At 42.3% G+C, this 27,393-nt stretch overlaps 1 long non-coding RNA gene across 3 annotated transcripts; it reads right to left on the reverse strand.

Moving 5' to 3' along the window:
- Window positions 1-1,522: 1,522 nt before the first annotated feature.
- Window positions 1,523-26,758, reverse strand: LOC130294255 (uncharacterized). Of its 3 annotated transcripts, none has more exons than XR_008848455.1 (4): window positions 26,676-26,758; window positions 18,640-18,778; window positions 13,879-13,998; window positions 1,523-1,815 (listed from the first exon to the last, which is right to left on the reverse strand). It is a non-coding gene; the product is annotated as an uncharacterized LOC130294255 (long non-coding RNA). The 3 variants fall into 3 exon arrangements; XR_008848453.1 differs by lacking the exon at window positions 26,676-26,758 and adding an exon at window positions 25,644-25,675; XR_008848454.1 differs by lacking the exons at window positions 13,879-13,998; window positions 26,676-26,758 and adding an exon at window positions 25,644-25,675.
- Window positions 26,759-27,393: the final 635 nt, after the last annotated feature.

Genomic DNA, 27,393 nt, shown 5'->3' on the forward strand with positions numbered 1-27,393 from the left:
ATTTCAATTTGTCTAAATCTGAACTCACTGCATTATAAGAACTCAGGGATATGGAGGATTTAACTATTAGACAGGCTGACAAGGTGGGAGCAGTCGTCTTGTTAGACTAGGGTCTATATCTATATTTCAATGTATCTCTTTTGTCTGATGTTGACACATATAGACCTCTGTCTACCAACGCGAATGCTAACTTTAGTTTTGAGTTAAACGATTTGGTACAATATGGTTTACAATATGGTTTTTTAACACAAAAAAGGCTGATTTCATACTAGTGCCTCATCCCACGATGGCCATATTTCATTTACTGCCTAAAGTACAGAAATACATTACCCCCTCCCCCACCCTCCCATGCAACCGATCGTCGCTGGTATTGGATAATTGAATGAAAATATGTCTGCCTGGGTAGATAATTTACCACAACCTCTTATTCCCACTACTCCTGGCTTCATACAGGATACTAAGCACTTGCTATATACCTTGAATACCATTAGTGGGTGTGATTATTTTTCCTGGGTTACATCTGATGTCTCATCACTGTACTCAGTGATCCTTCATGATAAAGCGTTGTTTGCACTTAAGTGGTTCCTTTTTACACATTCACTTTACCCTCGTGAGCTGCAGGAGTGCTTCGTCAAGGTTATTGATTATCTTTTTTTCTCATAATATTTTTATGTTTTGAAGGTGTGTATTACCTGCAGATCACTGGGGCAGCTATGGGGGCCAAATTTTCCCTGTCGCAAATATATACATGAGTTGGTGGGAGATGAGATTTATATTTTCAGATAACAATCCTTTTAAACACTCTATTTCCCATTATGGGCGATATATAGACGATCTGCTGTTTGTCTGGTAGTCGGACGAGCAGCAGATATAGTCTTTTGCATCCTATTTAAATTCAGACAATTTACATTTTACTGTCAATTATCATGCTGGCACTGTTGACTTCCTCAATTTAACACTCAGGGGTGATTCCAGAGCAAGTAAAATTGTATCTACTACTTATAGAAAAGAGACCTCAGTCAATTCTTCTTTATATGCGAATTTGTGTCATCCATTTCATGTTATAAAAAACGTGCCCATTGGGGAAGCTATACGCGTCCGTCGCAATTGTTCCGAATCTTCTGATTTTATCAAGGAAATGGATGACATGAATAGCAGACTAACTAATCTGGGATATCCAGCTTGATCTCTCAAATGAGTATCTGATATTGTTAGCAAGAAGGATAGGAGCCAACTTATTAAACCTAGACCCTCTAGACGTGATACATCCTTCAATAGTTATAAAGAAAGGTGATGTTTTGTACTCAATAGAGTACTAATTTCAGTGAAATATGTAAAATTGTTCATAAATGCATTCCATTTTTCTCACTGATCCTGTATTTTCCGCTCCTATGTCTGGAGGTTATAGATGTGTGGCTAGACATGCCCCTACACTAGGACAATTATTTTCTCCTAGTCTATTCTCAAGTTCCACTTACAAGTGTGATAATTCTGTTTGCATTTGTTGTACCAGAATGTTGGCAGGAGGTAGTTTTACATCATATGCTACTGGTTCAACACACAACATAAAACAATATACTAATTGTAATACCTCGTATGTTGTTTACTTGAGTTCATGCATTGAGTCAGGATCAGGAAGCATTTGTCCAACATCCCTCATTTCAACACCCACCATATTTCAGCTGTATCATCCCATTGTGCGCAGAAACATGCAGGTGGTACTTCCACATTACAGATTAGCATAGAACGGGTCTCTCTTCCTCCAGAAATGATTGTTTTTTGGATCATGACTCTTGCTTCTGGAACTCTAAAGGGCTTAAATGAAAGGCAGGACGTCTTATTACATTATTCATTATGTATTTATAAAAAATTATAAAATATATATTGCAAACATTTTTTACATATTCATCATGATTATTGATTCCCATGTCTTGATGTTCATATATTTTTTGGTAAATTTTTGTGTTCCTCTCTTCATTGTATATCATCATTATGAGTCTTTGTCTGGATTACATTGTATTATATATACATTGTATATACATTTTTCTATTATATTGCCAGACACACTCTCTTTTTGATGATATGATATGTAATGTCTTTTTCGCCTTTTATATTTATTTATGTTATTGTCTTCAGTCTTTGGTATGTCAACGGTTTAATGACCTGGCATAGATGTGCCCCACCTCCTCCGGATCATTTCCTGTATATAAGTTGGAGATGTTCATTAGTTTTGTTATATGACTAAGGGCGGTACACGTCTGAAACGCATCATTATTCTTGTTCAACTACCTGTGTTGCTGACTTTTAACCATTAAAACAGGACTCTGCATATTTCCATGCTGGTATTTCTTTCTTTATCTTGGATATTGGTGTTACCATACATCTGCCGCACTGTGGACGGGATGCTTTGCCGGTGAGCTGATCTATCTATTCCCTTAAAGGTAGAAAGGAGAAGACTGTAGCACTCCAGTAAGATGAAAGTGAATGTGGCTTTATTCCCATTCAAACATCAAGGCAACGTTTCAGCTGCACGCAGACAGCCTTTATCATGCCTGCGTGCAGCTGAAACGTTGCCTTGATGTTTGAATTGGAATAAAGTCACATTCACTTTCATCTTACTGGAGTGCTACAGTCTTCTCCTTTCTACATTGTGAAGTGTCTCCCGTGACCTGGGATTCCGGCCGTGTGCACCCACCTTCTACTTTTATCTCACAGAGTGCTGCTCCTTATCCCTTGTTTTTTTATTCCCTTAAAGGGGTACTCTGGTGCTTAGACATCTTATCCCCTATCCAAAGGATAGGGTAGAAGATGCCTGATTGCGGGGGACCGCTGGGGACCCCCGTGATCTGTCACGTCCCCTCCTGTAGGCTTGCATTGAGGGGGGGCAGATCGGCAGTAATCAGACCCGGAGCGAACACGCTCCGGGGACTGATTTTAATGGGGTGAGGCGTGCAAGATCACGGGGGTCCTCAATGGCGGGACCCCCGTGATCAGGCTTCTTATCCCTTATCCTTTGGACAGGGGATAAGATGTCTAAGTGCCGGAGTACCCCTTTAACTGTGAAGCCTAACTTTTATTAAAGTAATGCTGTACGTACAATGTCTGACCATGCAATTATAGTGGCTGAAGAGTTTATAAATATGGCTTTCTGTGAAAAGCAAGGCTTGGTGTTTCCTCATTTGATAACATATTCTTTTTTCAAAAATATGATGGGAGTTTCCATAGGTGCCCGACACTCCCCGTCTTTTTGTGAGGAGAAATACATATTTTCCACCACCAATTTGTTTGCGGCACACACACAGTGGTATGGGAGGTTCATGTAAAACCTTCTCCTTATTTGGTGGGGGCAACGTCTCCCCTATACCACTGCTTGTTGAATACATGAACAATAATGTCTTAACGTTGAAATTCACATTTCAATGGGGTAGTGTCGGGCTCAAGATCGAAACATCCATGTATCCTAATCCATGTATCGTAAGCCCGTATCAAGCAACAAAGTGTTAGGAGCAGATAGTCACCCCTCACACACAATAAGATTAATTCCCATGGGTGAGCTGACTCACTTAATTGTTCTTATATGCCTACATACAAAATAGAGGCAGATGTGTTATAAAGTAGACTTTCAAATAGAGAGTTTACAAGTAAGCAACTAGAGGCAGAGCAGAAAAAAATTGTGGTAAAGAAAACATTTTATGTTTTACTCTTATTTGCTGGATATGTTTTGCCTTTTTTTTTATGTCTGAGAAGTTTTTGTGCTATATCTTCTTAGGCTTGGAAGAGTTAAGCCTTTCACCCTATTGCAGTTGGGGTGTGGCTATAAAACCCCAGCTCAGCCTGTATTCTGAGCTGGTGATTTGTGCTATTTTGACCATGTCATATTGTTACGCCTAGCGCTCCGGGTCCCCGCTCCTCCCCGGAGCGCTCACGGCGTCTTTCTCCCTGCAGCGCCCCGGTCAGTCCCGCTGACCCGGAGCGCTGCACTGTCATGGCCGTCGGGGATGCGATTCGCACAGCGGGACGCGCCCGCTTGCGAGTCGCATCCCAGGTCACTTACCCGTCCCGGTCCCCTGCTGTCATGTGCTGGCGAGCGCGGCTCCGCTCTCTAGGGCGCGCGCGCGCCAGCTCTCTGAGACTTAAAGGGCCAGTGCACCAATGATTGGTGCCTGGCCCAATTAGCTTAATTGGCTTCCACCTGCTCCCTGGCTATATCTGATCTCCTCCCTTGCACTCCCTGGCTGGATCTTGTTGCCTTGTGCCAGTGAAAGCGTTTAGTGTGTCCAAAGCCTGTGTACCTGAACTTCTGCTATCCATCCAGACTACGAACCTTGCCGCCTGCCCCCGACCTTCTGCTACGTCTGACCTTGCCTCTGCCTTGTCCTTCTGTCCCACGCCTTCTCAGCAGTCAGTGAGGTTGAGCCGTTGCTAGTGGATACGACCTGGTTGCTACTGCCGCAGCAAGACCATCCCGCTTTGCGGCGGGCTCTGGTGAAAACCAGTAGCCTCTTAGAACCGGTCCACTAGCACGGTCCACGCCAATCCCTCGCTGACACAGCGGATCCACAACCCGTAAGCCGAATCGTGACAGTAGATCCGGCCATGGATCCCGCTGAGGTGCCGCTGCCAAGTCTCGCTGATCTTCCCACGGTGGTCGCTCAGCAATCGCAGCAGATTGCCCAACAAGGACAGCAGCTGTCGCAGTTGACCGCCATGTTACAGCAACTTCTGCCTCTGCTACAGCAGCAACCATCTCCTCCGCCAGCTCCTGCACCTCCTCCGCAGCGAGTGGCCGCTCCTAACCTCCGCTTGTCCCTGCCGGACAAATTTGATGGGGACTCTAAACTCTGCCGTGGATTTTTGTCTCAGTGTTCCCTGCATATGGAGATGTTGTCGGACTTGTTTCCTTCAGAACGGTCTAAGGTGGCGTTCGTAGTAAGCCTTCTTTCAGGAAAGGCCTTGTCTTGGGCCACACCGCTCTGGGACCGCAATGATCCTGCCACAGCCACAGTCCAGGCCTTCTTCGCTGAACTCCGGAGTGTCTTCGAGGAGCCAGCCCGAGCTTCTTCTGCCGAGACTGCCCTGTTGAACCTGGTCCAGGGTAATTCTTCAGTGGGCGAGTACGCCATCCAATTTCGTACTCTTGCTTCCGAGTTATCATGGAATAACGAGGCTCTCTGCGCGACCTTTAAAAAAGGCCTATCCAGTCGCATCAAGGATGTGCTGGCCGCACGAGAGATTCCTGCCAACCTCCAAGAACTCATCCATTTGGCTACCCGCATTGACATGCGTTTTTCTGAGCGACACCAAGAGCTCCGCCAGGAAAAAGACTTAGATCTCTGGGCACCTCTCCCACAGCATCCTTTGCAGTCTACGCCTGGGCCTCCCGCCGAGGAGGCCATGCAAGTGGATCGGTCTCGCCTGACCCAGGAAGAAAGGAATCGCCGTAGAGAAGAAAATCTCTGTCTGTACTGTGCCAGTACCGAGCATTTCTTGGTGGATTGCCCTATCCGTCCTCCACGCCTGGGAAACGCACGCACGCACCCAGCTCACGTGGGTGTGGCGTCTCTTGGCTCTAAGTCTGCTTCTCCACGTCTCACGGTGCCCGTGCGGATCTCTTCTTCAGCCAACTCCTCCCTCTCAGCCGTGGCCTGCTTGGACTCTGGTGCCTCTGGAAATTTTATATTGGAGTCCTTTGTGAATAAATTCAGCATCCCGGTGACCCGTCTCGTCAAGCCGCTCTACATTTCCGCGGTCAACGGAGCCAGATTGGACTGCACCGTGCGTTACCGCACAGAACCCCTCCTCATGTCTATTGGACCCCACCTCGAGAGGATTGAGCTCTTCGTTCTCCCCGGCTGTACTTCTGAGGTCCTCCTCGGTCTGCCATGGCTCCGGCTTCATTCGCCCACCCTTGATTGGACCACCGGGGAGATCAAGTACTGGGACTCTGCCTGCCACAGGAAGTGCCTCTCCCCCCCTTCCAGTCCCGTCAGGCAAGCCTCTGTGCCTCCTCATGGCTCCCGTCCTTGTGTCTCCCTGCCCCGTGCCAAGCTTCACCCTCTGCCCTCCCTCCCCATTCCAACTCCTGCTGTACTACCTGCCGTTGAGGAAACCCTCCATTCTTTCCCGGTGTCCTCATCCCAGGGGAGGCAGTCACCGGACAAAAAAAAGGGGAGACCTAAGGGGGGGGGTACTGTTACGCCTAGCGCTCCGGGTCCCCGCTCCTCCCCGGAGCACTCACGGCGTCTTTCTCCCTGCAGCGCCCCGGTCAGTCCCGCTGACAGGGAGCGCTGCACTGTCATGGCCGTCGGGGATGCGATTCGCACAGCGGGACGCGCCCGCTTGCGAGTCGCATCCCAGGTCACTTACCCGTCCCGGTCCCCTGCTGTCATGTGCTGGCGAGCGCGGCTCCGCTCTCTAGGGCGCGCGCGCGCCAGCTCTCTGAGACTTAAAGGGCCAGTGCACCAATGATTGGTGCCTGGCCCAATTAGCTTAATTGGCTTCCACCTGCTCCCTGGCTATATCTGATCTCCTCCCTTGCACTCCCTGGCTGGATCTTGTTGCCTTGTGCCAGTGAAAGCGTTTAGTGTGTCCAAAGCCTGTGTACCTGAACTTCTGCTATCCATCCAGACTACGAACCTTGCCGCCTGCCCCCGACCTTCTGCTACGTCTGACCTTGCCTCTGCCTTGTCCTTCTGTCCCACGCCTTCTCAGCAGTCAGTGAGGTTGAGCCGTTGCTAGTGGATACGACCTGGTTGCTACTGCCGCAGCAAGACCATCCCGCTTTGCGGCGGGCTCTGGTGAAAACCAGTAGCCTCTTAGAACCGGTCCACTAGCACGGTCCACGCCAATCCCTCGCTGACACAGCGGATCCACAACCCGTAAGCCGAATCGTGACACATATCTTGCACCTTGTATTTATCTTTAGCATGTTTTATGATATATTTTAGTTTGTAGTACATTTGTTGGTTTTTAGGATTTGTTTGTCCTTTCTGTCTTTACCTTGTGATCTTAGTCTGTGTTCACACTGTAGCATCCTGACCTGTGTCCCTCCACATTGTCGAGTTGGTTTTGAATATATCATGTCTTGTATCTTGAACAATATCCTGTCTAGTAGCCTGACCTCTGTTCCTTCACATTGTGGAGTTTGGTTTCACCTTTTTTTATTCATGATTGTTTATGATTGCTGATCTTTAGAGTTTATAGTACATGTGCTGATCATAGAGTACATGATCACTGATCTAGTGTTTCCTCTGTGCTTTACCATTGGTCTATAGTGTTCTCTGTGCTTGCTTACTGATCTGAGTCATTTGAACTAGTATAAGTTTATGTTAGTGTTTCGTGTATTATATTTTTGTTTCCTTCTAGGCCAGTATCCTGATCACACGCTGTAGTGTGCTCGCTGGCTAGAAGTCTATTTGGAGTTATTATTGCTGTCTACTCCTTTTGTGGATCGGGTGTCCAGTTTGTTTCTGTTCTGTGTTCAAGTGTGAACAGAGTTCTATGCTCCTGATCAGTTTAGTGTTTAACATTCAGTTCATCTGTTCATCCCCTGCATATTCTGGTTTCTGCTGTATACTTATTCCATACCTTGTCTTGTTCATTTATTCATACCTGCCATTTATCTTGGTTCCAGTTCTGAACTGTATGTTAGTTCACTATATCCTGCTCGGTTTGCCTGTATATATTCTGTCTTGTATACCTGCTTGTTTGGTAGTTTTCCCATTATGTTTCTGGCCTGTGACCAAACTATGTATATCATTATTTGTTTTTATGCCCACTGCACTTTAGCTCAAGTAGGGACCGGCACGGTTGTTGTCGATCCGCCATTTAGGGCGGATGGGCAAGTAGGCAGGGAGAATGTTATTAGGGACAGCTTAGGGCTCAATCTCCCTGTCATGACATAAACTACTTGGTCCAGTGCTGATTCACGTATGGACTGCACAGAGGTGAATTGGATTCTATAGACTTTTACTGTTGGAATCACTATTATGCTGTCTGAACCTGAACTACAATTTATTCGGGTATCCTTGATGGCTTTTCTGACCTTACTAGCCTTGATTCATATGTACGAAAAGAGATCTGCCAATCGAGGATGGTGGCTCGAGGAAAAACCACCAGGGACTGCCATGGCATGGTTCAGGCAGCATGAAAGTTATGAGAGGTTCCTGTTAATTAGCCTGTCAATTATTAACTCAATGATTGGTGGTCATCACTCAAATGAAATTCCTTTACAACATGTTTCTAGGGAGGTACTTACACTATATAAACTAGGACAAAGGTTTTCAGCTTACTTGAGTATACGGTGTATTGCAATTCTCAGCACAACATTGTAAAGAAAATGGGGTCCAGCCAGCACCGTATAAAAACATCTACATTTGTTAAAAATCCATAAAAATTTCTACTTCGAGGCATTTTAAGAACAGTATGAGGGAGATTTATCAAAACCTGTCCAGAGGAGAAGTTTCTGAGTTGCCCACTAAAAGAAGTGATCTGATTGGTTGCTATGTGCAACTCAGTACCTTTTCCTCTGGACAGGTTTTAATAAATCCCCCCGCTATAAGTACAGATGCAGCATGGGAGATTCCCCCAACTTCCGTTTCTACACAGTACATTTTCCGGTAAAAATGACACCTTATCTTTATTCTGTAGATCCATACGATTAAAATGATACTCTACTTATATAGGTTGGATTTTGTCGTACTTCTGGAAAAAATCATAACTACATGCAGGAAAATGTTTACGTTTAAAATTGTCCTCTTCTGACACCTATAACTTTTTCATTTTTCCGGGTATGGGGCAGTTTTAGGGCTCAGTTTTTGTGCCGTGATCTGATGTTTTTAGCGGTACCATTTTTGCATTGATAGGACTTATTGATCAATATTTATCCATTTTTCATGAAATAAAAAGTGACCAAAAATGCACTATTTTGGACTTTGGAATTTTTTTGCGCGTACGCCATTTACCGTGCGGTTTCATTAATTATATATTTTTATAATTCGGAGATTTCCGCACGTGTGGATACCACATATGTTTATTTTTATTTACACTTTTTTTATGGGAAAAAGGGGATGATTCAAACTTTTATTAGGGGAGGGGTTAAATGATCTTTATTCCCTTTTTTTCACTTTTTTTTTGCAATGTTATAGCTCCCAAAGTGAGCTTTAACACTGCACACACTGATCTTTTACATTGATCACTGGTTTCTCATAGGAAACCAGTGATCAATGATTCTGCCGCTTGACTGCTCATGCCTGGAACTCAGGCTCTGAGCAGTCATTCGGCGATTGGACACCAGGAGGCAAGGTAGGAGACCATCCTCGTGTCCAGCAGTTGTTCGGGATGCCGCGATTTTGCCACAGCGATCCCGAACAGCTCCCTGAGCTAACCGGCGTGGTTTTACTTTCACTTTAGACGCTGCATTCAACTTTGAACGCCACGTCTCAAGGGTTAATAGCGCGCCGCACTGCGATCAGTGCCACGGGTTCCGACCCGCTATGATGCGGGGGCCACGCCATTATAGATCGGGAGTGGACTCATGACGTACATGTACCTTAACCCCTAAAGGACCAAGGACATACCGGTACGTCCTTGGTCCTGCTCCCGTGATATAACGCAGGGTTACACAGTAACCACGCATCATATCACGGCAGGCCCGGCGTCATAGTGAAGCCGGGACCCGCCGCTAATAGCGCTATTAACCCTTTAGCCGCGCGCTCAGAGCTGAGCCACGCGGTTAAAAGTGAAAGTAAAAACTGCCGGTTAGCTCAGTGGGCTGTTCGGGATAGCCGCGGCGAAATCGAGGCATCCCGAACAGCTTGCAGCACAGCCAGAGGATCCCTACCTGCCTCCTCGCTGTCCGATCGCCGAATGACTGCTCAGTGCCTGAGATCCAGGCATGAGCAGTCAAGCGGCAGAATCATCGATCACTGGTTTCCTATGAGAAACCAGTGATCAACGTGAAAGATCAGTGTGTGCAGTGTTATAGGTCCCTATGGGAGCTATAACACTGCAAAAAAAAAGTGAAAAAAAAGTGAATAAAGATCATTTAACCCCTCCCCTATTAAAAGTTTGAATCACCCCCCCCCCTTTTCCCATAAAAAAACACAGTGTAAATAAAAATAAACATATATGATATTACCGCGTGTGGAAATGTCAGAATTATAAAAATATATCGTTAATTAAACCGGTCGGTCAATGGTGTACGCGCAAAAAAATTCCAAAGTCCAAAATAAGTCCTATCAATGTAAAAATAGTACCGTTAATAACTTCAGATCATGGCGCAAAAAATGAGCCCTAAAACTACCCCATACGCAGAAAAATTTAAAAAGTTATAGGGGTCAGAAGATGACAATTTTAAACGTATACATTTTCCTGCATGTAGTTATGATTTTTTCCAAAAGTACGACAAAATCAAACCTATAAAAGTAGGATATCATTTTAATCGTATGGACCTACAGAATAAAGATCAGGTGTAATTTTTACCAAAAAATTTACTACGTAGAAACGGAAGCCCCAAAAAGTTACAAAACAGCGTTTTATTTTTTTTCAATTTTGTCGCACAATGATTTTTTTTTCTGTTTCACCGTAGATTTTTGGGCAAAATGACTGACGTCATTACAAAGTAGAATTGGTGGCACAAAAAATAAGCAATCATATGGATTTGTTAGGTGCAAAATTGAAAGAGTTATGATTTTTTAAAGGCAAGGAGCAAAAAACGAAAATGCAAAAACGGAAAAAACCCCGGTCCTTAAGGGGTTAAGGGGTTAACATACATGTCAGCAGAGCCGCCATTGATGTGTAGTACATTCTGATTACTTATCAGCAATCTAAGAAAAATCATATATCTGGAAAACGCACAGTATAATAAGCATGAATCTTGTTGATATCTCTGCAAGTCCTCTATGTAATTCACTTAAAAGAGGAAGAGGAAAAGGTTATCCAACACTTAGAGGATGGCTTCTTTTTGTACTGCTAAAATTATGGCCTTTTCAGGCAATTTTTTTTAGATTTTTTTTTACTTTATGACTGAAGCAGCAGGTCAACAAAGCGCATCTGATGTTGCTTGTTTTCAGATCTTAAAACTCTTTTTTTTTTTATTAACAACATCTTACAATGAAACAGAATTGTTCATGGTGATGAGTAATATGCTTTGCTTATCCCCATTTCTCAGACTTTCTTCTCCGTATGTCATGACCCCTCAAGATACATAAAGCTATATCCTGATAGTCTAGCTCATTTATGGCTATCTTAAAAAAAAAAAAAACTCTTAGAATGCAGAATAAGTATTAAATCATTATTATATAATGAAAATGGTCTCACACTAACTATCTCTTAAATCTGTATGACAATCATCTTCCAGTCAAAACGGCCATTAAGTGTTTCCTCAACCTCAAAGAGAAAGCAGAAAACATATTTAACAAGCAGTATCCAGAAGCCTCAACAATGAAGCATTAAATAAATGCTTCAGTTTTTATCACAGAATTTCTTTTCAGGAGGTTCTCATTACGGAATCTACGAGAATACAAGGGGGTGGCCGATGTTGACTGATACTCTGCCAGGAATGCCGTCTATGGAGATGGCACATTTCCGAGTGGCCTTAGCGCAAGCATGTCATGCTGGCACCCAAAGTTTGCAGAATGTCTGCACAGAGATTGTGCAGACATTCTGATGCCTTCAAAAAAAAAGCCTTAGAGTGAAGGCTCACATACACTTTTTTGAATAAAACGACTATTTTTATTTGGGACATATTGGTGCAAAAAGACCTCTGACACATCATTTTATGGCTGTAGAAACTATGGGGACATTAATTAAAACCAGTGCAGAGAAAAAGTTGAACAGTTGTCCATAGCAACCAATCAGATGTCTTCCTTCATTTTTTTATAAATGCCTCTGGAAAAGGAAAGAAGCAATTTGATTGGTTGTATGCACCACTCATTCTCTGCACAGGTTTTGATAAATCTTCCCCTATGGTTATAGAGTTATTGGGGGGGGGGGGGGATTTGTGAAAAGGAATAGAGCCTTTTTTGGTGTAGAAAATTAATGATAAATGACCTTTAACCCCTTAAGGACACAGACAATTTTATTTTTGTGTTTGCGTTTTTTTCCTCCTCACCTACTAAAAATCATAACTTTTACATTTCCATCCACAGACCCATGTGAGGGCTTGTTTTTTGTGTGACCAATTGTACTTTGTAATGACATCAAACATTTTACCATAAAATGTACGATTAACCTAAAAAATTATTATTTGTGTGAGGAAATTAAAAAGGTTAGGTTAGGGACTCACTCTGACTAGATGGCCTTGACGTTGCGAGTGGGCTTGTACTTTTTTAACAAAATGTATACTAACAACCTGGTAGTTTTTTTAAATTATGCTGAGAAGCAAGTAAATCAAAATACAAATTGTGGATGTGTTGCTATGTTTCTGTTTCTCTATTTTTGTTTTACATTAGACTGCTAATACTGTTCAATGCTGTGCATAGGTATATCACTGATCAGTATTATTGTCAATCTTCTTCTCTGGTCTGCTCGATGTCAGACCAGAAAGGAAGACACCGGGGAATGGACAGAGGCAGGTGAGGGGACCTCCGTCCGCCATCTTGGCTAATCTGATCTCTGCAACCGCGCCGTGAGCGATAAGATCAGCCATTTAAAGCATCGCATTGCCAAAGATGCTGTGATCTGTATTGATCATGGCATCTGAGGGGTTAATGGTGGACATCAGCGTGATCGCTTGTTGCTAATAGCAGGCGGGACCTGCCGTGTATGGTGCGAGTACCTCTCCAGTGCTCGCCTCATGTATGGAACGTAAATGTACGTCCTGGTGCTTTAAGTTTCAGCGCATCAGGATGTACATTTAAGTCCTATGTCCTTAAGGGGTTAATATGTGTTTTGAACAAAGGGCTGTACTTTTTAATTCTATTGACCACATCAGAGTTCTTTGGGGTAATTTTTGAATCATAAAATGGTTGTATTTTGGCCAGTTACAGTTTAAAAAAATAGACTGCCATACTTTGTGAGAACATGGCCTAAATCCACACAAGGAGACATGGACTTTTCCCAGTCAATTCCCATATCAGAGTCCCCAATTAGGGGTGGGTATACTGCTAGAAAAGTCTAAAGCAAAAGTGAAGCCAGGAAACAAGCTAGGGATCATCACCACAACTGTTAGGAACAAACCAGATTATAAGAAAAAAATATATGGTCATCAGATGGCCCAGGAGTCTAAGCCTGACTTCTTTGGGCCAGCACTGGTTCCATGAAATCTTTACAACAATATACTTGGAGTCAGTGGCCCTGATTTACTATTTTAAACCTGACATGTTTTGCCGGGTTGTTCGCCAGATCCTGGTGATTTGTGCCAGAAATTCTGTTTGCGCCAGAGTTCGCACCAGAACTGAAAAAAAAACGACCAACTCTACATTTTACTGAGAACCTGAAAAAGGGGTGTCACAGCTGGGTAACATGGGCGTGGCTACCAAAAAGGGGCGGGTCCCTGACATTTTCACAAAAAACAACATATTTACTAAGGTTTCCACAGAAAATGTGGTGGATTTGAGCTGAGGAAAACCCTACAGATGAGAGCATGCGTAAAAAAGCAAAATGTAGTGAAAAGTGCAAAATGTAGGGAAACCTGAGTAAATACCATGGGAAAAAATTTGTAGGGAATTAAAACACACAAAGAAAACTGCACTCCACTCTTAGTAAATCAGGGCCAATATCTTGCATATCTAGAATAAACTTTTTAGAGATATTTTCAAACATCCTAAAATGCATCTGTAACTACAGTATAAACCTTTATGCTGCCTTCAATCAAAAAATAAATCACCATCTGTAGATATTGTTACATATCCCCAAACATGCAAATTTTCATTTTACCTGTCTTTTTCTTATTCTCAGTAACGGCTTCTTGACAGCTAAATATCACTTTGGACCCATGGTGCAGAGATGTCTTCTTAGTGAAAGGATGGACAGAAACACCTGTGGGTTTTCGCAGATCTGAAATATGAGGGGAGCTTGCTTTTCTCCAATCTCTTAGAGATAACATATTCTTTAGCCATTTTATATGAGAGAGTTTGTTCCAGACAGCTAAGAGTTGTTTGAGTTGTGACAACTCTAGGAACAGTTTTGTTGGACGGACACAGCTGTAACTCATTGAACTTAAAATCGAACTAACTGAAAAGTTAAAGTGACAGAAGGGTGCAGAAAACAATAATGGAACAAAATACAACTTGATTTGAGATTGTATGAAATATTGGAGGAGTTTGTCTAGTTTTTCTTACAAATGTATAAAGCTTATTATTCACCTTCTATTGCAGAACCATTAAAGCTTCTGCATTTTTTTTAGTAAGGAGTAAACAACATGAAGGAGACAATTCACATATAGAGATGGAAAAGCAACAAGTTTGTGGCCATGTGTAATTGTGTCACCATGAGTAAGTTTATTACAATTGGCAACCTTTACCTAGAACTACCTTATCAACCTTGCTCTATAAAATGTACTTAGATATTTCCTACATGTTTCATCTAGTCTCCTAGACTCATCGGGGTCAGGTAAGAATTACAAAAAGGGCATATAACTCAAATGCAAACAAAGACAAAATGAAAGGGTAAAAACTTCAATGAGCACAATGGTGCTCAGTTAGACCAATGCATTGACACAAAGACTTAACCTTTGTAGCCTATGACAGCCTGAAATTTAGCCATATGATGGCTAAACACATCTATATTATAGTGCAACACAAGAAGAGAAACACAACCGCACATCCACCATTTGTAATTTGATCTACTTGCTTCTCAGCATAATTTAAAAAACTAACAGGTTGTTAGTATACATTTTGATCAAAAAGTACAAGCCCACTCGCCACGTCAAGGCCACCTCGTTAGAGTGGGTCCCTAACCTGACACTGGCATAGCGCCAGGCGGTGACCACTGCCTCCGAGACCCCATGCCCAATGGGGGGAGTGACCCAGTGGCCAGGCAGCCCCACTACTGCCCGACCAAGCCCCTGGCTCTGGGCCACTCCACCCCACAGACAAAGCATCACAGAAACAATGGCCGCCACAGAGATCCACACAAGCATGAAACCTACCATTTGCTCACTGCCAGAGGGCTGGCAGAATGGTAGGAGGAAACCCTTATGCAGTTTCCTGCAAATTTTATTACAATTGGCAACCTTTACCTAGAACTATCTTATCAACCTTGCTCTATAAAATATACTTACGGTAGATATTTCCTACATGTTTCATCTAGTCTCCTAGACTCTTGAGGGTCGGGTTAGAATTACAAAAAGGGCATATAACCCAAAATGCAAACAAAGACTTTCTATGAAAGCCTGAAATTTAGCCATATAATGGCTCAACACATTTATATTATAGAGTGACAAAGGAACAAGATTTGTGTCTGAGTAAAGTGACCTTGTTAATATAAAAAAAAAGAAAACTTTTGATATGTCACAGGCACATGAGCGGTCTGGGTCTGACTGCTCAGATCTCCCCGATCTTTGGTTATAGTAACGCTGAAGTGGACAGAGATTGTAGGGAGCCAGGGAGTGTAGTGCTGCTCCTGGCTATATATGGAGTATCGTGGAAGTCTGAACACTCCGACCTCGACCAATCAAAACTTTTGACATGTCCCTGTGGCATGTCAAGAGTTCTTTTTTATAGTGACAGGGACATTTGAGAGGATTTTTCTGACTGTTACTTTTAGGTAAAAACAGGAAATATACTTCCCTCCTCCTTTCGCCTCATGAGAAAATATCAACACATGTCTCACTGGTGTGTAGTATTCTCAACAGAGACATTGCTTACAAACAGACTGAGCATGATGGATTTGTGTATTTTTTTATTTTAATAAGACAATTTATAGACTCTAGAATAACACAAAAGAGGTAGATTTTGTGTTGAGTTTTTTTTTTTTTTTTTTTATAAATTCTTTAAATTATTACATGGAATAATAATCACACGGTATGCGTTCCATTTCCATTTTCATATTAAAGAAATGCTTACTCTCCTTTATTCTGTTTTTTTATTTTTAGATAGGTGCTAAAGTTGTTTCCAGTGTTTTTTTTTTTTTTTTTGTGGGAGATGCATAATATTTTAAAAGCTTTTACCTGCTCTTAACGCTTTGCAAGCCAATAACCAAGAAAATTCCACGAGGAAAACTAATGAAGATGACAAAAGCCACAAATGTTTGCAATTTCTTCTCAATTGTACACTGTTATTGCCACTTTATTAAAAAATTGGTGGAGTTTAGCTACTTGTTTGTGGCCTCACTTGGCCCAGCTACTTTACTACAATTTACTTGAGAAATTTGCATAATTTTTGGTGGAAATTTACAACGGTCTTTTGTTAATCCCTTATCTCTAGACATCATGATTTTAAATTGTCATAGAATGCTTTGGTTACTTCTAATTATTCTTTCCATTTAGAGCAGAGATGCAGACCTTGACTCTATTCTATATAACCCACATACGTTTACATGTGCTGATGGTTTAGAAAGAGTGTACATTAAAAATATGTGCAGGATTTGAATACATGTATGGCCACCTCATCCCCGCTGATGCCATGGTGCCGCTGCTAAGCAATTTCTTGTATCTGTGTTGGAACAGGGGCCTGCCTGCTCAGCCAATCAGTGACCAAAGCAAAGTTACTGATTAACTGAGGCACTTGTGCCAACATTAGATAATGCTTGCAGTGGGAGCCGATAAAATGTTGCATAAATGTTTTAGATGGAAAATCCCTTTTAAACAAGTGATTCATGTTTGTTTGATTTTTGCCCATATATCTTGCACCCGCCCATCCACTATACCCACAGTGCCACCTGTTTCGTTTAATGTCAGCCACATCCATTATTACTGTAGCTGCATCAGGTGACTGACATTCAGACAACAACCAGCGGTTAATGTGTAACATGAAGGTCTCTGTCCTGGGTCTGCTGACTTCCTGTGAACTACAGGATGACATCTGCACATCAGCCCCCCCCCCCTCCCCCGGCAATTTACAAACCCCTTCTCACCAGCTCTATATGTATACCACTGCTATCTCTATGAGGTCAGGATACATAGTAGTTATACCCTTCCCCTGAGGCTGTGTCCACACGTTGAAATTTTGTCACCTTTTTTCTGAATTTTTGTCATCCAGAAATGATGTTTTCTAGAAATCATGGCAAAATAGCACTATCCTACTGTGGTTATGCTTAGGGTAGTCCATCGATGTTTGATTGCTCAGGGTCTGGCTTCTAAAAACCCAGATGATCAGCACAAAGATTTGTTTTTAGATGTTTTAGTTCTGTTCCCTCCAGAATTTTAAACTCTTTAGGCATTGTTCACACTTTCTTCTGTATTTACACAGTACATGAAGGATATGATGACGTGATCTTACACAATGTAATTGACAGATCGCTCACACAATCATTGACTTATAATGAGTTGTGTTCTCCAACTGAGTTTCTTCACAAATACCCAATTAAAATGACCACTAGCTTTGATCATGTCTCAATTTATAATGACTTTTCATTACTTTTCTAGACCACTGTGCTATGTTTAGTTGATCATGGCTGCCATTCTCTACTTCCTAATCATTACTTAAGGCAGCCAAGAAGTTGTTAACCTGTCATACACTTGTTACTTTGTCTGCACCTCCTAATAGGTGACACTGTTACTTACCTAAATACTTTTCCTGAGCTGTGACTACATTTACAAGCCTCCAGTAAATGACGTTTCCCCTCTTGTATCTGCATTATTTGGTGTTTTTGTCTCGCCTCTGCCGGCTGGATGTCATGTTTCCTGCTGGGCTGGGTACTTAATTAAAACCCTAATTAAAATTGATCTAATCATTAGCATGCACCTGCTCTGGCTTTGCCTTCGCTGTGCATTATATTGCCCTGTGAAAGTAGTGTCTTGGTTCTTAAGAAGTCAAGCCCAGATGTCACCGCATCCTGTGACAGACTCACAAACACCTGTATGATACTGATTTGCAATTGTTAGTGACCTGTACACGGAGAACTTGCGGGTCTGTGTGTATCCATATGTCACGCTGCGTCATGCTCCCACTATCACTAATTTAATACCTTTTTAGTAATCACCTCTTTAGGAAAACATTTCTGCGTCTCCCGCTGACACACTTATAATTCCATCAAAAGCACTGTAATGTATGCCACTTACTGATCAGAGCCTGCTTACTGAAAGCAATGTGCTCTCTCAATGCAGATTGCAATATTTCTCTATGGGACATTTAAAATAAGCTTTCTCTGCCTATAAATATAAATCTGCCAAGCCTGGGAAATATTTTGTGGTCTACACTGCTATATTTAGAGTATAGAGTGATAACCTGCCATTAAAAAGGACCCGTTAGCAGGCAGTTATATAGTGGTTTACATGGTGCTGAGTACCCACACACAGATCCATTAGTCCTAAAGTTAACATATCACCATGGATATTACCTTATTGCCCTTCAGTAAAAAGATGACACAAGGCTATCATATTTTTGATATTTTTGTTATGCATGGAATTTGTAAATATATGCAAGATGGAGTGACCATTGATAATACATATAACATTTAAATCATAGGAATGGTAGTTTCATGCAAGATACAAATTTTCATAATGTTGACCATAGCTACTTTATTATTGTTATTCACCTGTAGTAGCCATGGATCTTCTGTTCCCCTGAAACGATTAACACTGGCCTCACCAGATGCAGGACATAAAGGATCATGGGTGTCTTACTTTTGAACCCCACAAAAGAGGTATCTCAGGGTTTGTAGTGTCTGGAATAGCCTGGGTTAATTTGAGGATGGAAGAAAAAGCACAGTAAACAATCGTGGGTTGAAACATAGTAAAATTGAAAATTTGAAACAAAATCACAAAAAAATCTTTAAAAATATGATTAACAAAAACACTTCATTTAAATGGGCACTGTCAGAATCAAAACATTGTATATGTTGTAAATCTTGACAAAACATTAAGCGCTTTATAATCTTTTTACAGAACATAATCCTGTCCGGCTGCAGCATCATCATTGTCCCAGCTGAAACATAGACTGGGCCAAAGTCCAGGAAGTAAGGGAGGGACCAGCACTCCTCTTTGCTCACTCCTGTCCCGTCAGATTGTAGCATGAAAACATAGAGAAGAGGGTTACAAAGCAGGTTGTAGTGATTGAATGAAGATACCCAGCACAGCAAGCAGACTCAGGTAGGAAGTGAATACATGGTGAGTGAGGGCGGACTCAGTGCTTGTCTCGGACATGCCCCTTCCTGAGCGAGAGCGACGAATGGAAGAATGAGTGACCAGCAGAACAGAGGGATTTGTGAGCCAAATACAGAAGCTAAACACTGCACCAAAGAAGAATATGCACCTACTGATTAACACATAGAAGCATTATTTTTTTCCCTGTGATATGACAGGTATTGTACACTTTAAACAGAAGGTTAGTTTCTCATTAAACATCCACTTTAAAGATTTAGCTTTCATCCCCCTAAATTGTGTCTACCGTTTCAAGCACTATGGGTCTCAATTTTACTAAATTTGCAGTTCACTGCCTGTTGTTAGGCTCAGTCTGTCTCTGTGAAGAGATACACCAAGAGAGAAGTAAGGACAATGCTTAGCTTATGCTATGTGCTAGAGATAGTCTGGACTGTGTGCATGCAAGCTGACCCTGTCTACCTCTTCCAGAGTATTCAAACTGTGCCTGGAAGGTAAAATCAAGACTTACCTCTTATTGCTGATGAACAATAAGTTCTGTCCAGCTGCTCCTTTTTTAGCTTTTTGTTATAATCAGCAGTTCACCATTAAGACCAGGGATGCTTTTACTGCTGTTTTCCTTTCTGCTGCATAGCATCTTGCAAAATCATTGCATCCCCCCTCCCATGCAATCTATAGCCATGTACCATAAATCATTCAACAGCACAGCCAATCAGTCCAATTCAGTCCTAATCAGTCCAGTGCATGATAATATGGCATAGCAGAGAGGATTAAGTGCTGTCCAGTGATTTGGCAGACAGGTAAGGGAAAAGAGGTCTCTGTGTATGGCTTACATACAGGTCCCACCTCCTTAAACAAAATTTCTGGGCACCATGGAGGGGACTCTCATGGACTCAATATAAGCAATGAAAGCCCAAAAATGAACTTTAAACCGTCACTTTAACAAAATCGTGCAGCAGTTAAAAAATTCTTTAGAAATTAAAGGTATGTTTTAACAATTTTAATTCCTCAAGCAAAGGTTCTGCTGAAAATATGAATATTCCTATGGGTTTCACATACTCCTACTGATTCTGTCAAAAGGTTATAAAACAAAGAACAAAGCAATGAACATTCACTAGATCTTATAATAAACTTTGTGAAGTTCAAAAATGAAAATATCCAACGAAATACAATTTTTCAAAAAGTAACTTATGGCCAACACCTGTTGTGAACAAATAGATAATATGCTTCCTCTTTCGCTTTATGTGTTACCCTGGTGACGGCGCAGGCATGGATGTGGCTTGTCATGTGACCTCTTGTCACTTCAGTGTTGCTACTTCTAGTTTCCCTCTGCTGCCATTATGTTATAGGTGCTATGCATGGGTGATATTTTCAATGTTCTAGGTGTGTTTTTTCCCCCATTTTTTGTTATTGTTTGCTTTGTTTAACCCTTTAAGGACCAAGCCCATTTTCACCTTAAGGACCAGGCACATTTTATTTTCGCATTTTCGTTTTTTCCTCCTCCGTAAATCTGTAACTCTTTCATATTTCCATCTACAGACCCATATAAGGGCTTGTTTTTTGCGTGACCAATTGTACTTTGTAATGAAACCTTTGATTTTACCGTAAAATATACGGCAAACCCCCTAAAAAATTTTTTAGGGAGGAAATATTAATGAAAACCACAATTTTGCACATTTTGGATGGTTTCATTTTCACACTGTACACTTTACGGTAAAAATGACATGTAGTCTTTATTCTGAGGGTCAATAATATTAAAATGATACCCATGGCTATATACTTTTATATTTTTGTACCGCTTAAAAAAAATCTAAAACTTTTTGTACAAAATCAGTAATCTAAAATCGCGAGCGGCGATACCAAATATATAAAACTGCACGCGGCAATACCAAATATGTTTATTTAAAAAATTACGCTTTTGGGGGATAAAATGGGAAAAACTGACAATTTTTATTTATATTGGGGGAGGGGATTTTTAATTTTTTTTTACTTTTACATTTTTCTACTTTTTTTTTACACTTTTTCTGTTTCCATAGGGGATTATCTATAGCAATCCTTTGATTGCTAATACTGTTCAGTGCTATGTATAGGACATAGCACTGATCAGTATTATCAGCTATCTCTTACTCTGGTATGCTCGATCTCAGACCAGAGCAGGAGATGCCGGGAGACGGCCGGAGCAAAGTGAGGTGACCTCCGGCCGCCATTACAGATGATTGGATCGCCGCGGCAGCGATGCGGGCGATCCGATCATCTATTTTATTATGCGCATTGCCGCAGATGCCGTGATCTGTACAGATCACGGCATCTGAGGGGTTAATGGCGGACATCCGCGCGATCGCGGATGTCGGCCATTACCGGCGGGTCCCAGGCTGCTGATAGCAACCGGAACCTGCCATGTATGATGCGAGCGGTCATGCACAGGACATAAATGTATGTCCTGGTGTGGGAAGTCCCGCCAAACCAGGACGTACATTTACGTCTGTGGTCGTTAAGAGGTTAAGGCAGATTGGGACATTTTTCTCATATATACCTCTATTGTTTTATATTTTATTGCTTAAAAAATGCACGTTTAAAGTATCGCTGTCATTTAAAAAAAAAAATTTTGACATGTCATAGAAGTTATGATCAGTCGGGGTCTGTGTACACTGGTGGGTGGAACAACCATAAGTTAAAATCCACCATGAATCTGCAACATATAGATGCACTTTAAGGCTATGCTCACGCACCATTTTTTGAGCCTTTTTTTTAGCCACTTTTCTGTTCACACTCAGCTGTTTACAGCTCACAATGAGGCTAAAAAAAGGTGTGTGAACAGAGCCTTTGTTTCCAGTGACAGTTTCCCTTTCATACAATGTATCTATTTCCCTTTTTTTTCAACATGTTCTTTTTATTTTAGGACCCAAACTGCAGATTGTAGCAGGCTTGCATTCGACAGCTCTATTACATTATGCTTGTTTTTATTATGTTTTTTCAGTGTTTCCATAGTAATAATCATACAATTTAGCTCTATCGTGCTGTCTGCATATTCACCTGTAATTAGGAGATAATTGTAAGCCTATTATTCGGGACTTATGTTTAGGACTGACTAACAATGGGTTACTTCTAATAAAGGGGAGTGTTGTACTTTGTGTTTGTACAGGGCATGATAAATATTCACAGCATTGCATCATCTGCATTGTTAATATATTTATATAGTAAACAAGGAGCAACATGCTCTGTTTTTCAGATAAAGCATATTACCAATCGAGTCAACTCGCAGAGGCATCACATTGGGAGAATCTCCTCAGCCTGCATTGTAATGAAGGAGTTCTGCTAAGGCCAGTCTTAGTGTAATACAGGTGCATTATTTCTACTCATATTAAAGGGTACCTCTCATCAAAAAAACTTTTGATATATTATAGATTAATGTATGCAGAATAACTTTACAATTGCATGTTATTAAAAAATATGCTTCTTTCTATTTAATTTTCCACTTTGAAGAAATGACCACTAGGGGTCTCCCTATCAGTCCTGGCAGCAAGCATTTCAGACTCATGCTGGAGTCCTAAACACTACGAGCTGCCAGTCTGCTTTGTTCACAAAGGAGAACACTCAGAGCTGCTAGCCTGCTTTGTTCACAGCCTGTTTGGCTGTGAACAAAGCAGGCTGGCAGCTCTGAGTGTTTAGGACTCCAGCATGAGTCAGAATTGCTTGCTGACAGGACTGATCGGGAAAAATACAATAGAAAGAAGCATATTTTTCATTAACATGCTATTGGAAAGTTATTCAACATTCATTAATCTAAAATATATCAAAAGTTTATTTGATGAGAGGTACCCTTTAATGTCACGGACAACCACTAGTTTTAATGTCCAAAACAATGCTGTCAGTACAAGTCATTAGATCTGCCATTGGGCCATTAATGCAATGTATACTGCTATATGCAATTGTAGAAATAGATGCCATAATCATATGAAATTTCTTTCAATGTTCCTTATTACTCACCCCTCTAGGGCAATTCCCATGTCATTATAGTCATGTAGTCCCCATTCTAGCCCAAAAGATCCAATATTATACTAAAAGTTGTAAAAAAAAGCAGCACATTTCTCTTGGTGGAACAACTGCTGGGTGGGAATTGTGTACAAACATATTCTCATGGCTCAATACAACACAGAATGTATGGAGTGAAGTCATAAGATGGTTCTGTGCATGAGCCCTAAAGTCACTAGGGGAAGTCACGAGTATGAATGGAATTTCATCAGGGCCGGATTAAGAGCATCATGGGCCTGGTGCTGAAGATTGAGATGGGCCTTTTTATTGAAGTATATAAAATGAAAACGCAACACAAAGCAATTTTGTTACGTTTTATGCACATTAAATTACCAGGATAGCTGAATATATGTTAGTGTATGAAAACTTTGCATATATTTATAGAATCTGTTCCTTAGCTTAAAAAAAAAAGAAACAACTCACTTTTATGGGGGCCCGGAGTGTCAAAGAGGTGTGGTAGAGGGGCTGCTATGCCCCCCAGACTGTAACATCTCTCTGATGTGACGTCACATCTGCTGCTTCTTTGGTTAACACGCAGGGCTTGCTTACCAGCTGATGCGTTGACATCCTGTGCATGTGCCATGAATAGGGATTGTGGTTCACAAGTGGTAAGTCTGAGTTCACACCTGTCAGACTGCTCATCCATCACAATCCCCAATCACAGCGCATAGGGGATGCATGCGTCAAAGAAGGTTCGGAGAAGTGTTGCAGCCCTGTAGCCACACCTCTTTCACACTCAATGCACCACTAAAAAATGTTATTTTTGTTTAGTGAAATAAAGCATCAAACAACATCTATGAAGATATGCAAAGTATCCATACACCAGCATCTTTTTTGGCTATCCTAGCAATTTCATATGCATAAGGCTTCTTTCACACAGCTATTAGGACACTGCAGTATGACGGCCCCCGTGGGAATAGCGGGAGAAAAATGAATACTGCTAGTCCTGCTACAAAATAACGGCGCCCGACTGACCCCATTATAGTAAATGGCAAGGTGACAATTTCTCACCTAGCTTTTTCATGCTCCTGAATGGCATATCTGCTTATCAAAGCTCAGCTATAATAGACATATTTGGCTATAACATATAGTTAAAGCTGTTCATACTAGCTGAGCTATGATAAGCAGATATGCCATTCAGGATCATGATAAAGCTAGGGGAGAAATTGTCATCTAGCTTTTCTGGGCTCCTGAATGGCATATCTGATTATCATAGCATTGACAGCTTTGACTATGTATTATAGGCAAATCTGTCTATTATAGCTGAGCTATTATAAGCAGATATGCCATTCAGGAGCCCAGAAAAACTAGGTGACAATGTCTCACCTAGCTTTTTCAAGCTCCTAAATGGCATATCTGATTATAATAGCTAAGCTACTATAAGCAGACATGTCATTCAAGAGCATGGAAAAGCTAGGTGAGACATTCTCACCTAGCTTTTCTGTGCACCTGAATGGCAAGTCAGTTCATGCCTGGCGGACTAGTGGTACCTTTGGGGGAAACTCCAGAGGCAGAGAGTAATGTGCGCCGGCGGCGGGACCTCAGGCAGGTGGCAGCCACACAGTAGTTTTTTAAACTTGGCGGGCGCTGGCCAAATGGGGGAGGGGGAGAGGAGTCTCCTCTCAGTGCCCCTAATAATGCTCCTCTTTAGTGCCCTAGGGAGTAGGTTAGTGTGTTGGAGAAAGGGTAGGGGGATGGGTGGTGGTGGGTAGGTAATTTCCCATCCCCTATTAGTGTTAATACCCCATTAGGTAGGTGGCAGTTAATGCCCCATTAGGTAGGTAGTAGGTTATGCCCCTGGTAGGTGGCAGGTAATGCTCCCAGTAGGTAGTGCCCCCTGTTGATAGATAGATAGATAGATAGATAGATAGATAGATAGATAGGTAATGCCCCCCAGTAGATAGTGGCCCTAGTAGGTAGTGGTCCCTGGTAGGTTGTGCCCTCAGGTAGGTAATGCCCCCAGTATACAGTGACCCCAGTAGATAGTTCCCACATATAGTTCATGCAGGTAGGTAGTGTCCCCCAGGTAGGTAATGCCCCCAGTTGACTAATAATGCCCCCAATTAGGTAATAATGCCCCCAGCTAGTTAATAATACCCCTCACATAAGTAATGCTCCTCACATAGGTAATGCTCCAGTAGGCTAAACATGCACTAGTTAGTAAATAATGCCCCCACTTGGTAAAAATTGCCCCCACATAGATTTTCTAAAAATAATAATAAAAATCCACTGCGCTGAGGCCAGGCGGTCAGCAGCCTCCATAGCGGCGCGGGACTTCTCTGGCAGGCTGCGTGATGAAATGACATCACCACGGGGCCTGCTGCGCAATGTACGCTCTTGTACATACATTGCGTACACTATTTGCGTAATGTACGTATAGGAGCCGGAAAATGCTATAGCCTGTACGTACATTGGGTAAGATTTATCAAAACCTGTTCCGAGGAAAAGTTGCTGAGTTGCCCCTAGCAACCAATCCGATCGCTTCTTTCATTTTTAAAGAGACCTGTGAAAAATGAAAGAAGCGATCTGATTGGTTGCTATGGGCAACTCAGCAACTTTACCTCTGCACAGGTTTTGATTTATCACCCCCATTATGTACGCAATTTGCGTACTGTATGTCCAGATGCAGGAGACTGCTGTTTACACAACTCAGCTGCCATAATACACAGTGACAACTAGAGGGAGGACAAGTAGCCCATCACATTTGAGGTTTTAGGAGCCTGGGAAAGTTGGGTGACTGGCAGTACACAGTGCAGAGCTCACAGTACTTCCCCAGCTTTATGGACTGCCTGTCACCCAGCTTTCCCAGTCTCCTGAACGGAATGTCTGTATGGTGAAGCAGCCATATTGGAGAGATGAAGTAACAGATGTCACACTAGTATTCTGCCATTCAGGAGTCATATAAAGCTAGGGAAATACTAAGAGTACTAGTGTGACATTTGGTACTTCACTACATAAAAACATGTTTTCTTTCCAATGTGGCTACTTCACCAGACAGATATTCTCTTCAGACGTCTGGGAATGCTGGGTGTCAGGCAGTACACATAAAGCTGCACTGTGTCACCTAGCTTCTCCAGTCTCCTGAAGAGAGCCCCCATACGCCCATATAGTGCCCCACACAGGGAATACACTAATACATACACATTACACAGATACAGACACATGCACTTTACATGTGTACAATTTCAACACTAACAGACATACACACACAGGTGATACATAACATATATACACATACATACACAGGTGATACATGACATATATACACATACATGCACAGGTGATACATGACATTTATACACATACATACACAGGTGATACATGACATATATACATGCACACATGTGATACATGACATATATGACATATATACACATACATACAAACACATACACAGTTAGGTGATACATGACATATACACACACACACACACACACATTACTTTTAGGCAGGATTAGACAGCTCCAGTGGGTTCCACATCTGCAGACTCTTTACTTCACCTCTACTCCTAGCTCCACTGTGCAGCCTGCAGCCCTCCCCTCCTCCTATTCCCGACTGCCGACATTTATACAGCAGGAGGCCGGGGATCTTACTGAGGGATGGGGAGGGGTCCGGGAGAGAGGAGAGGGTCCCAGGAGCCAGGAGAAGGGCCCAGGAAAGAGGAGAGTTTCCCAGGAGAGAGGACAGGGGCCCAGGTCTTCCTGCCTGTACATGTGGGGAAGTGCTGAGCCCCAGTGCAGAGACCAGGCAGGGCAGAGGGAGGTTACAGGCCTCACGATCAGTGGAGCATAAGAGGAAAGTGACAGCCGGCAGCCACGGGCCCCTGTATATAGTGCACCTGGGCCCTTGACAGCAGTACTGCCTGAACTGCCCTGATGGCGCCCCCTACGCTACCCTGACGTCACGTGGGGCACGCAGGTCACGCAACCAAGTCACCACCAGGGCCGTAGGTAAGCCTATGGGCCGGCCTGGGACATCGCAGGGCCAGCCCTCTTTCACTGTTAATATTGTTGTTGCGGGCTGCCGGGCCTATTTTAACATAGGGGCCTGGAGCTGCCGCTACATCCGCCCCTACGTTAATCCGGCCCTGAATTTCATAAGTTCTTACTAAATATATTTAAGATACAGCCACTGTACCAGGGCTACCTAACCACCTTTTA

The sequence above is a fragment of the Hyla sarda genome, chromosome 10 (genome assembly GCF_029499605.1).
Source record: "Hyla sarda isolate aHylSar1 chromosome 10, aHylSar1.hap1, whole genome shotgun sequence".
Classification (NCBI taxonomy): Eukaryota; Metazoa; Chordata; class Amphibia; order Anura; family Hylidae; genus Hyla; species Hyla sarda.